Genomic DNA, 13,013 nt, shown 5'->3' on the forward strand with positions numbered 1-13,013 from the left:
TGTATACATTTATATTTAAAATTGTTATATTAAATTGATACCTTTATCATTATATAATAAACTTCTTTGTCTATGGTTTTTGATTTACAACCTGTTTTATCTAAGTATAGCTACTTTTGCTGGCTTGTGGATTCCATTTGCATGGAATATGTTTTTCAGTCCTTTCATTTTCAGTCTATATGTATCTTTACAAGTGAAGTGAGTTTTTGTATAGGTAGCATATAGTTGAGATGTTTTTTAATCCATTTATCCAGTCTGTATCTTCTAAGTAGAAAATTTAATCTGTTTTTATTCAAGGCTATTATTGATAGGTGAGGATTTATTCCTGTCACTTTATAAATTGTTTTCTGGGTGTTTTGTGTATCCCTTGTTCCTTTTTTCCTCTCATATGTTTATCATTGTAGTTTGGTGGTTTTCTGTAGTGGTGAAGTTTGACTTCCTTCTACTTCTCATTTGTGTGTCTTCTCTATCAGTGAGATTTATATGTTCATGTGTTTTCATGAAGGTAGAGATTATCTTTCACTTCCAAATATAGGACTCACTTAAGCATTTCTTGTAGGGCTGTTCTAGTCAAGATGAATTTCTCAGTTTGCTTGTCTGAGAAACTTTATGGTTGACAGTTTTTTCCTTCCAACACTGTGAAAACATCATCCCAACACTGTGAAAACATCATCCCATTTTCTTCTGGCCTGTAAAATTTCTGCTGAGAAATCTACTGTTAGTATAATGAGGACTCCCTTATATGTGTCTTGATGCTTATCTCTTCCCATTTTTAGAATCTTCTCTTTGTCTCACTTTTGACAGTTTGACTATAATGTGCTTTGGAGAAGTCCTTTTAACCTATTTAGGGATTCTTTTGCTTTTTGTATCTGAACATCTAGATTTCTTGAAAGACTTGGGAAATTTTTAGCTATTATTTTATTAAATATGTTTTCTATGCCTTTGGCCACCTCTTCTTTTTCTAGAACTCTCAGAATTCAAGTATTTGTTTGCCTTATAGGGTCCCATATGTCAATGTTGACTTTCTTCATTTTTTTTTTTTCTGTCTGACTATGTTCTTCAAAAGACCTGTCTTCAAGTTCAGATATTCTTTCTTCTGCTTGATCTAGTCCATTGTTGAAACACTCAATTGTATTTTGTATTTTATTAATTTAATTGTTCAGTTCAAGGATTTCTATTTGGTTCTTTGCTATGATATCTACCTCTTTATGGAATTTCTCATTCAGATCATGAATTGCTTTTCTGAATTTTTGGTATTATTTACTTGTGTTCTCTTGTATCTCACTTATCTTCCTTAATATCATTATTTTGAATTCTTTTCTGAGCATTTCTCAAATTTTCTTTTCTTTCAGATCTGTTAATGGAGACTTAGTGGGTTCTTTTGGAGGTTTCATGTTTCCTTGCTTTTGTGTGTGTGTGTGTGTGTGTGTGTGTGTGTGTGTGTGATTACATGAAATCTATTCATTTGATGTGACAGTAGCTTCTTTCCATTTTACGGACTGGCCTTTGTGGGGAAAGATTTTTTCATATATATGTATATATATATGAAAAAAGTCAACACTCTATATATAGTGTTGGTTTGGTTGGGTGCTTTGGCTTTGACTCTGACTCTGAGTGGACATAGCAGTGTAGTTTCTATATGATTTCTCTGGCTGTAGTCAGTATCAGTGGTGTCTATGAGTTCCTCAGTGGTCTAGACTGCAATTATTTATGGATGCTCTGGTGAAGCTATGCTAGGGACAAGGGTGCCAGGTGGGCTAATCCTTGGGTGCCCTTGTTGGTGATGGTGGGCAGAGTAGGCCTGTCTTCAAGCCCCCAGATTGTATGCATGAGCACTGGTGGTGGTACATGGGGTGATTCAATCTGTAGGAGACTGGATAGTGCACTTGAGTGCTGGTGGTAGTGGGTGGAGTGGGCCTGTTCTCAGGCTCCTGGTTGGTGCATATGGGTGCTGGCAGTGTTGGATGGAGCAGGTCCCTTCCCAGGTCCCTAGATAACACACATGTGCTGGTGGCAGTTTTGGGAGGGTGACTTCAGACCCCTCTGATGGATGGTTTATGCAAGCACCAGCTGTAGTGGGCAGGGCAGATCAATTCCCAGGCCCCTGGACAGTGCATTCAGGCATAGGTGTTTGTGGTAGTGGGCAGGGCAAGCTTGCTCTCAGCACTCAGATGACACATGCAGTCACCGGCAGTAGTGGCCATGAGTGGGGCAAGCATGCCCTCATCCCCCTAATGTTGCTCACAGGTTAGCAGGGCACAGGTTGATCCCCAGGCCCCTGGATGACATCATAAACACTGGAAGTAGTGGGCAGCACAAGCCTCTACTCAGGCCCCAAAGTGGTGTATACAGGTGCAGGTGTAGGTGCAGGTGCAGCGAGTGGGGCAGGTCAATCCCCAAACCCATGAATGTTGTGAGCAGGTACCAGCACAAAGCCACAGTTTAAGAAGATTCTTGTGGCAGGAAACACTGAGACTAGGAGGAGCTCATTGTAATGATCTTTGGGATAGAAGGAAAATATAAACCCATGTGGGAAATGTAGAAGGGAGAAATTCAGATAATACACAATATAGAATTAGCAATACCTCACAACTGTCTAGATGTTTGGGGCCAGAAAGAACAAGATATCAAATATCATTTATGTTTGAGCCTAGATCACTAAAAAACTTGTGTTGTCATGAATGAAAATAGGAAATTTAGGATTATGAGTTAATTTAGGTGAGGAGATAATGATCTCATTTTGGAATAAGGCACTTTGAAGTGAAGCCACTTATTAAAATTGAAGTACATCAACCACGAGTGAAAAACAATGCAACCAAATATACGGTTAAGGGAGGCATTCAGAGGAAGGTGATGGTGGCTTAGGCTATCAAGGAAGCAGGCATGTAAAGAAAAAAGACAAGACACAACTTTTGAGCATTTTTATATTTAGAGGACAGGCAGGGGATAAGGAGTTCTTAAAGGAGGTAGGGAAGTAAAAAAGGAATGACTAACATTAAGAAATGTGACAGATAGTCAAGGAAGTTGAAATCAGAGCAAAAAATTTAAGAGCAAGTTTGATTTCAGAGTGATTGTGAGCAGATAGGAGTTGGCATTAGGGAAACCAAGAAAGCAAAGGATTAAGAAGCGAGTGAGCTGGACCAGGCAGAACGAATGGGCTGGTAACTCTCACAGGAAATCTGTCAGTAAAACTCTCATCAAGACACAAGATCAATTCAATCTCATTTTGCAGTGTCAAATGGCATACTGCATGCAAGTCAAAGGGGATATATGCTGTGTTAATATACAAATCTGTATTTTTAGAAGATTTAGAGAAAGTGAAAAGTATTGAAAGTCAACATGAGAGAGATTTCTAAGGCAGTTCTTCTAAAGATGAATGAAAAAATACAATGTCACAGGATGGAAATGAACTTGCAACTTAAGAAAAAAAAATCACAATTTTGGCTTTGATACAACATTCCACTAGTAATTAGAGGAGAGAAAACTATAGCTTCTGAGAGAAAAAAAAATTCCTTAAGTTATTTCCAATGTAGACACCAAGTTTCTGGAACTAGCTATTAATGCACCTGGCTACACAGGGCCCTTATCTTGTAAACAAAAAGACAGCGTCCTCATGGTGACACAGTGTTCAAAGTTCGCTTATTAAATGATTTATTTCAAAGCGTACATCGCTTCCAACAGATTACAATGAAAGGACAACAGTCTTTTGTTTTTCATTATTATTATTATTATTATTAAGCTGAGATCTCTGTCACATGTTACAGTGTTGGCCAGATTAAAATGAGTCTTTTTAAAACAGTCAGTATTGGAATATTTGAAGAGGATACACAAACTTCCAATTCTTCATAGGTGCGATAACTTTATCATGTACCTTTGGATAAAACCAGATTTTGCAAAGAATAGACTCTGATTCCAGATCATTCATACTTACCTCTGAGTTCAAAACATGCGCGCGCGCGCACACACACACACACACACACACAGAGAAAGAGAGAGAGAGAGAGAGAAAGAGAGAGAGAAGCTAAAATAGTACAGTTAGAGAACCGATGCTTAGTTCTCTTTTGGAGGTAGCAAGACCTTCCTTTCCTGGGTGATATGGAAGTCTCATTGTTTTATGATTTTGACATGTGGCTGCCTTTAGATGAGTTTGTGTTTCTTGCTGTACATAGTCAAGAATCAGGAAATGAATAAAATGCTCATTGCTCACTTGCATGTTCTCTCTACTTCAGTCCCTTACAAATTGAAAGAGTCCTGTTTGCTGTATTCTTGTGTTCTCTTTATTTAGAAAAGTATAGAATGTGAAACAGTTACCTCATTATTTTTAACGTTATTGTTTAAAAATTATAGAAAATAAAGAAAGAAAAAGATTATCTATAACTTCATCCTAAGAGAGACCACAGTCATTATTTTAATGTATTTCCATCCAGCCTTTTTTTGTTATGCACATTCGTTACATAATTGTACTCATAGTCTAATACAACTTTGCATTCTTTTTCACTTCAATTTCTATCTGAAGCACACATTCACTCTCCATGCCTCATCCTAGAGACTGATACAAAGATTTTCTACTTTGTCAAGAAGGCTGACTGGGAGACTGATATTTACCAATTCACTCTTGGAAACACTGCGGTTGGTTGGACTTTAATCCAACTGTAGCCTGGTTACATTTCTTCTAGTCCCTTAAAACAAAGAGGCTGTGTCACCCTTGAAAAGGCCTACTTATCTGTTTTCAACAATATGCTAGTTCTTTCATCTTCCAGAAATCTGAAAAGAATTTATATTATGGTATATAAAAGGTATAAATGTAAGTACAATGTAAGATGACAGCCGGGAGTGGTAGCTCATGCCAATAATTCCAGCACTTTGAGAGGCCGAGGCAGGCAGATTACTTGAGTCCAGAAATTCAAGACCAGCCTGGGTAACATGGCAAACCCTGTCTCTACAAAAAATTAGCTGGGTGTGGTGGTGTGCACTTGTAGTCCCAGCTACTCAGGAGGCTGAGACAGGAGAACTGATTGAGCCAGGAAGGTCAAGGCTGCAGTGAGCCATGATTATGCCTCTGCACTCCAGCCAGGGTGGTAGAGTGAGACCCTGTGTCTCTAATGCCTGATTACTAGACTTATTATTGTATGCTCGCTAAAAACAAGGTTGGAACTGGGATGACCACCCACTTCAGCAGTAGCCGAGAATCATGCCATGGGTTGCATAGTTTGGAATGAGGATGGCAGATAAGATTTGAATTTCTATTTTTCATCAATTGACAATGGTTGTACTGAATAGAAATCTGGGTGTGTTTCAGTAAGAAAGAGTATCATGATCATTTAGCAGTTGATCTCCTGTTTCAGACGCAAGGAGAAATTTCCAGCACACATGCCTAAGATTTACCATCCTTTTAGACAAGTATTTGTTTAAGGCCTACTATATGTCATGTACTTTGTTTACATTACACTATATATTCCTCATAGCAATATGAGAAAACAGATACCATTTTCTCACATGGGCAGTGCAGGAGAGCATAAGTGAGGTGCTGACTCAAACTTAGAAATTAGGAAAATAAATTATTTCAGAGCATAAAGCTGTGAAATCAACATATAAACTCAGATTGTCAGAATAACTCCCAGAATAGCAAACTTTGCCAATAACCATATTTAATGTGTAAGCATATTTTAAAGAAAGATTGTCAACCAGAGGAAGATATCATTGATAATAGAAGCTTAGAAAATAAGAATATAAGGTGTCACTGAATCCAGTGTTGGCTGTACATTCCCAGCAGGGCCGTTCAACTTCTTATATTCAGCAAACATTTATTGAATGTTTGCTGTGGGCCATGCATTGTGCTGGATGCTGGTCATATGAACAAGGCTGGAGTATTTCCTCCCATTTATTTCTTCAGTCTTTTCTCCTCTCCAACATGTTTTCTCCTTCAACCTATATGTTCCCATTGTATTTCAAATCTATAATCTGAATATTCTGGAACTAAGATGCGGAAGGAAGGAGGGGAAGATGTGATGCAGGGGAATTGCTCCTTAAAAAAAAAAAAAAATATATATATATATATATATATATATATATAAAAAATATATATACACTTTATTGCACTTTAGGTTCTGGGGTACATGTGCAGAACATGCAGGATTGTTGCATAGGTACCCACATGGCAATATGGTGTGCTGCCTCCATCCCCCCGTCACCTATATCTGTCATTTCTCCCCATGGTATCCCTCCCCAACCTTCCTACCCCCCGCTGTCCCTCCCCTCTTCCTCCACAACAGAGCCCAGTGTGTGATGCTCCCCTCCCTGTGTCCATGTGTTCTCATTGTTCAACATCTGCCTATGAGTGAGAACATGCAGTGTTTGATTTTCTGTTCTTGTGTCAGTTTGCTGAGAATGATGCTTTCCAGATTCATCCATGTCCCTACAAAGGACACAAACCCATTGTTTTTTTATGGCTGCATAGTATTCCATGGTGTATATGTGCCACATTTTCCTTGTCCAGTCTATCATCAGTGGGCATTTGGGTTGGTTCCAGGTCTTTGCTATTGTTAACAGTGCTGCAATGAACATATGTGTGCATGTGTCTTTTTAATAGAACAATTTATAATCCTTTGGATATATACCCAGTAATGGGATTGCTGAGTCAAATGGAATTTCTGTTTCTAGGTCCTTGAGGAATTGCCACACTGTCTTCCACAATGGTTGAACTAATTTATGCTCCCACCAACAGTGTAAAAGTGTTCCTATTTCTCCACATCCTCTCCAGCATCTGTTGTCTCCAAATTTTTTAATGATCACCATTCTAACTGGTGTGAGATGGTATCTCCATGTGGTTTTGATTTGCGTTTCTCTAATGACCAGTGATGATGAGCATTTTTTCATATGTTTGTTGGCTTCACATATGTCTTATTTTGAAAAATGTCTGTTCATGCCCTTTGCCCGCTTATGAATGGTTTGTTTTTTTTCTTGTAAATTTGTTTTAGTTCTTTGTATATTCTGGATATTAGCCCTTTGTCAGATGGGTAGATTGCAAAAATTTTTTCACATTCTGTTGGTTGCCGATTCACTCTAATGATACTTTGTTTTGCTGTACAGAAACCCTGGAGTTTAATTAGATCCCATTTGTCTATTTTGGCTTTTGTTGCCAGTGCTTTTGTGTTTTGGTCATGAAGTCCTTGCCTATGCCTATGTCCTGAATGGTTTTGCCTAGGTTTTCTTCTAGGGTTTTTATGGTATTAGGTCTTATGTTTAAATCTTTAATCCATCTGGAGTTAATTTTAGTGTAAGGTGTTAGGAAGGGGTTCAGTTTCTGCTTTCTGCACATGGCTAGCCAGTTTTCCCAACATCCTTTATTGAACAGGGAATCCTTTCCCCGTTGCTTGTTTTTGTCAGGTTTGTCAAAGATCAGATGGCTGTAGATGTGTAGCATTGCCTCTGAGGCCTCTATTCTGTTCCATTGGTCTGTATCTCTGTTTTGGTACCAGTACCATGCTGTTTTGATTACTGTAGTCTTTTTTTTTATTTTTATTTTTATTTATTTATTTATTTATTTATTATTGCATTTTAGGTTTTGGGTACATGTGAAAAACATGCAAGGTTGTTGCATAGGTGCATATGTGGCAGTGTGATTTGCTGCCTTCCTCCCCTTCACCTATATGTGGCATTTCTCCCCATGCTATCCCTCCCCAACTCTCCACCCCACTGCTGTCCCCCCAACTCCCCCGCAACAGACCCCCGTGTATAGTGCTCCCCTCCCTGTGTCCATGTGTTCTCCTTATTCAACACCCACCTATGAGTGAGAACATGTGGTGTTTGATTTTGTGTTCTTGTGTCAGTTTGCTGAGAATGATGGTTTCCAGGTTCATCCATGTCCCTACAAAGGACGCGAACTCCTCGTTTTTAATGGCTGCATAATATTCCATGGTGTATATGTGCCACATTTTTCCTGTCCAGTCTGTCATCGATGGGCATTTGGGCTGGTTCCAGGTCTTTGCTATTGTAAACTGTGCTGCAATGAACATTCGTGTGCATGTGTCCTTATAGCAGAACGATTTATTATCCTTTGGATATATGCCCAGTAATGGGATTGCTGGGTCAAATGGAATTTCTATTTCTAGGTCTTTGAGGAATCGCCACACTGTTTTCCACAATGGTTGAACTAATTTACACTCCCACCAACAGTGTAAAAGTGTTCCTATTTCTCCACATCCTCTCCAGCATCTGTTGTCTCCAGATTTTTTAATGATCGCCATTCTAACTGGCGTGAGATGGTATCTCAATGTAGTTTTGATTTGCATTTCTCTAATGACCAGTGATGATGAGCATTTTTTCATATGTTTGTTGGCCTCATGTATGTCTTCTTTTGTAAAGTATCTGTTCATATCCTTCGCCCATTTTTGAATGGGCTTGTTTGTTTTTTTCTTGTAAATCTGTTTTAGCTCATTGTAAATTCTGGATATCAGCCCTTTGTCAGACGGGTAGGCTGCAAAAATTTTTTCCCATTCTGTTGGTTGCCGATTCACTCTATTGACTGTTTCTTTTGCCGTGCAGAAGCTGTGGAGTTTGATTAGCTCCCATTTGTCTATTTTGGCTTTTGTTGCCAATGCTTTTGGTGTTTTGGTCATAAAGTCCTTGCCTATGCCTATGTCCTGAATGGTTTTGCCTAGGTTTCCTTCTAGTGTTTTTATGGTGTTAGGTCTTATGTTTAAGTCTTTAATCCATCTGGAGTCAATTTTAGTGTAAGGTGTCAGGAAGGGGTCGAGTTTCTGCTTTCTGCATATGGTTAGCCAGTTTTCCCAACACCACTTATTGAACAGGGAATCCTTTCCCCATTGCTTGTTTTTATCAGGTTTGTCAAAGATCGGGTGGTTGTAGATATGTTGTGTCGCCTCCGACGCCTCTGTTCTGTTCCATTGGTCTATATCTCTGTTTTGGTACCAGTACCATGCTGTTTTGATTACCGTAGCCTTGTAGTAGAGTTTGATGTCCGGTAGTGTGATAGTAGTCTTATAGTATAGTTTGAAGTCAGGTAGCGTGATGCCTCCAGCTTTGTTCTTTTTGCTTAGAATTGTCTTGGCTATATGAATTGCTCCATTTTTATTCTTCTCAGTTCCTGTTGGAGAATACTTCAAATTCTTATTCTAACATTTTGGAGTTTGATTCCCAAGCTTGTAAAGCATTTAGGTTTTTACATATAAATGCATATGATGAGTTTGACTCCATTAAATTCAAATTCAAGATTAAAAGAGTCACGGGTCAGTCTTGCATTTTAAGTTTCTGAACCTAAGATCTGGAAAAGAAATGGGATTTAAAAAAATTAAACAAACTAAATAATTAGCAGCTTCATAACATGTATTTTTGCCATTGACCCCAGCATCACTCATGCTCATTATGAAATGTTTTCATCACTTCATTTAAAGTAATTTCTAGACCAGGCGCAGTGGCTCACACCTGTAATCCCAGCACTTTGGGAGGCCAAGCGGGGCAGATCACCTGAGGTCAGGTGTTTGAGACCACCTGGCCAACATGGTGTCTGTCTCTACTAAAAATACAAAAATTAGCCAGGCACTTGTAATCCCAGCTACTCAGGAGGCTGAGGCAGGAGAATCATCTGAGCCTGTGAGGCTGAGGTTACAGTGAGCCGAGATCTCGCCACTGCAGTCAAGCCTGGGAGACAAGAGCAAAATTCCATCTCAAAAAAAAAAAAAAAAAAAAATTTCTAACTTGGAGCTTTAGAATTGGCTTAAGTTAAACTTCTGGTTTTTGGATGAACTGGTTTCCCTAGTTTTAGAATGCTGTTTATTTAAATGATAAACTGAATATGATTGGCATTAACTCCACTATAAACAAAGCAAATGATGCTTGTATCTAACTATCCAGAGATCCAAAGCAACAAATGGATGGGCAGAAGGAATCACAAGTGAAAAATCTACAGATTCAATTCTATTTTTAAAATGAAAAATTTCTATATTAAAAACATCAAAGCCTTCCTCCCTCTTTCTGCCCTCCTTCCTTCCTCTCTCTCTCTTTCTCATTTTGAATAATGTGCTGGTGTGATTTTTTTTTTTAAAAAAACAGGCTTCCATTTACCCTAATTTCTTCACTTATTTCTTTTCAATTTGGATATGCTTCTGTAAGGTGACTTAAAATCTTTTCAGGAACAAGGCTGATTATAAAAAGAGAAATGTAAAATAAATAGAATACAAAGACCCTAAATAAAGGGAGAAAATTTTGCCTTTTGAATTGGCTGTAATTTTCTTTCCACTCCCTGCTACCCCATCTCAGGCATATGTAGGAAACATCTTCTGAATGTCTAGCACCAAATTAAGATTTAGTACTGACTGCAAAGAGCTTAAAGCCCAGTAAGAAAGACAGACAATTAAACAAAATAAAATACAGATAAAGTATAGTTAAAGGCTATGTCATGAATGCTTTCTCATCAATGTGTTAACTTATGCACGTTTCAATGAGCTAGTCCTATGAACACAATTATGTAAAAACACATACAGGCGAGCCATACACTTGCTGGGGAGACCAAGTCTTTAACAAAGACAGAAGATTTAAGTAGATTTTGTTTATTTAAAAAGTTACTCTTGCAAAGTTATGCAGCCAACCTCCATTCTGTCCTCCTTAGAGTCCCACTACATAGAGACAATGATTTCCAGCACTTTTAGGTTTTCGTGCTGCTAGCAATATTTTTCTAAATAAGATGCCTATAATGCTATTTCTTGATCTTTTTTTCAAAGGTAATTATTGTGTATTGACTTGTCTCTATGAAAAACATGGACTTCGCTTTCTTATTACCGGACCTCCACTACCTACTGCCATTGAGGGGGAGGGCGGGGTTTGGTTTGTTGTTATAGCAGAGGCTGTGCTCCAAGGTCTCAGGACCTTGGGCAGATTGTTGCTGTATAAAGCTGTCTGATAGTTCTGTATGGAAGGGCTAGGCCTGTTGACCGGAGGCTTCTCTATAGTTTTCACCTGATTCCCACTATGAGGGAATCAGGCAGTTATTCTGGCATTTTACTGTCCAGCTCAAAAATGTCAATATTTTCAGGTCTTCTCTCTCAAGCTGGTTTCTTCCCCTCCTCTCCCCTCTTCCTTTTTTTTCTTTTCATTTCATTTTTTTGAGATGGAATCTCACTCTGTTGCCCAGGCTGGAGTACAGTGGTGCTGTCTCAGCTCACTGCAACCTCTGCCTCCCGGGTTCAAGTAATTCTCCCATCTCAGCCCCCCAGTAGCTGGGACTACAGGCACATGCCACCATGCCCGGCTAATTTTTGTATTTTTAGTAGGAATAGGGTTTTATCATGTTGGCCAGGCTGATCTCAAACTCCTGGCCTCAAGTGATCGCTGGCCTCAGCCTCCCAAAGTGCTAGGATTACAGGCGTGAGCAACAACCTCACTTGGCTAAGCTGGTTAATTTTCCTAAAGAGAAATCTTACAGTCTCTTGCTTGGAAGGTATATGTCTAGTTGTCAGCTTTCCCAGAACCAAGCTGGGCATGCAGATAGGAATTTCACTTTCCAGTGTGTAGACTTCTCCTTTATCTTACTGTTTTTAGAATGTCACCCCTGTCCTGAGCTGTGGATGCTCTTTCCAAGTGCAGGGTTCCTCAGGGTTAATCTCTCCAGGCTTCTGGGTGGAGAAGGATATTCACATGATTGTGTGAGGACATTGAGCAGATCCAGGGGTGTCAACCACTTCTTACACATTCAACAAATCCTTCTGTTTTCGTACCACCCATCCCTGCCTTCCTAGGCATCCAGTACTCCTAGTTTCTGAGTCCTCTGGGTTCTGTGATGAGATTCACCTTATGTCTTGCTTCCCCACACCTGCAGGTACTCAGCCTTTTTTGGTCTGCTAAGTTGGATATCACATATCTGCTTCGCACATCCCAAAGTTTTGTTGAAATATTTTATCGCCTGTCTTCTTCTCTTCTCTCTGCCCTGGTGGGTTTATGAATGTTTATAAAAAATTTTTCCTTTTATGTTGTTTTACTAAGTTTCCGTGAGGTAGAAGAATGTGTCTTCAATTTGCCTTTTGGAACTTGGAATCATAAGTTAGATTTTAAAGGACAACTTAAGGATGAAGAGGCATGGGGGAGTGAAAAGGGCATTTTAGTTCAAGGAAATAGCAAGTCTAAGGATGTAGATCTCTAAAAGGATCTGGCACCACGTTTAGGAAACAGGGATTGTAGTTTGGCCGAAGCGTGGGGTATAATGGCAAGGGAGACTCTAAGGAAAGTAGACAACGCTGTTGCAGAACAGCTCAAATTATCTTCCTCTCTCCATGCGTGCTCATTGTAATGTGACTTTGCAGCATTCTCTGTCAAGAAGGAGAGTTTATTCCCCTACCCCTGGAATCTGGGCTGGACTTGTGATGGCTGTGGCCAATAGGATATGGCAGATTGATTATATACAGTTCCAGCTAGGTCACAAGGGGCCTTGCATCTTGAACTTCCTATTTTGGAACCTGCCCAGCTGCCACTAGAACAAGCTCACCTCAGTTGCTGGGAGTCAGAGACATATGACCCAGTCATTCCCCATTGCCCCAGCTGAGAGTCAGACAGACCCAGAGCCGTCACTTGGCTGACTTGTAGTTGACCACACATATGTGGGAGCCCAGTTGAAACAAGAAAAAACACCCAGCTGAGTTACTAACCCACATAATTATGAGCTAAATATGTGGTGGTTAAGTGGCTACGTTTTGGGGTTGATTGTTACTCAACTGGCGCTAACCAATCTCATCCTCAAATAGAAATTTAAAGAGGCATTGTGGAGCCAAGAAAATAATACTGCTTAAAACAACATGTTCAGATTCAAGTCCTTCCTTTGCTACCAACCAGTTGTGTGTCCTTGGGCAAGTCACTTAATCTCAGCCTCACCATCTGTAAGTTAAAGGCACTGGGAGGTGGACCAGATAAGTGGTTTTCAAGCTTCTTTGCATATGTGAACCCTCTAGGAGCTTGTTAAAAATAATCCTTTTGCCCTCAATCCTATAAATCTGAAAAATCTATAA

The sequence above is a fragment of the Aotus nancymaae genome, unplaced genomic scaffold (genome assembly GCF_030222135.1).
Source record: "Aotus nancymaae isolate 86718 unplaced genomic scaffold, 86718_ANA_hifiasm-v0.15.2.pri h1tg000003l, whole genome shotgun sequence".
Classification (NCBI taxonomy): domain Eukaryota; kingdom Metazoa; phylum Chordata; class Mammalia; order Primates; family Aotidae; genus Aotus; species Aotus nancymaae.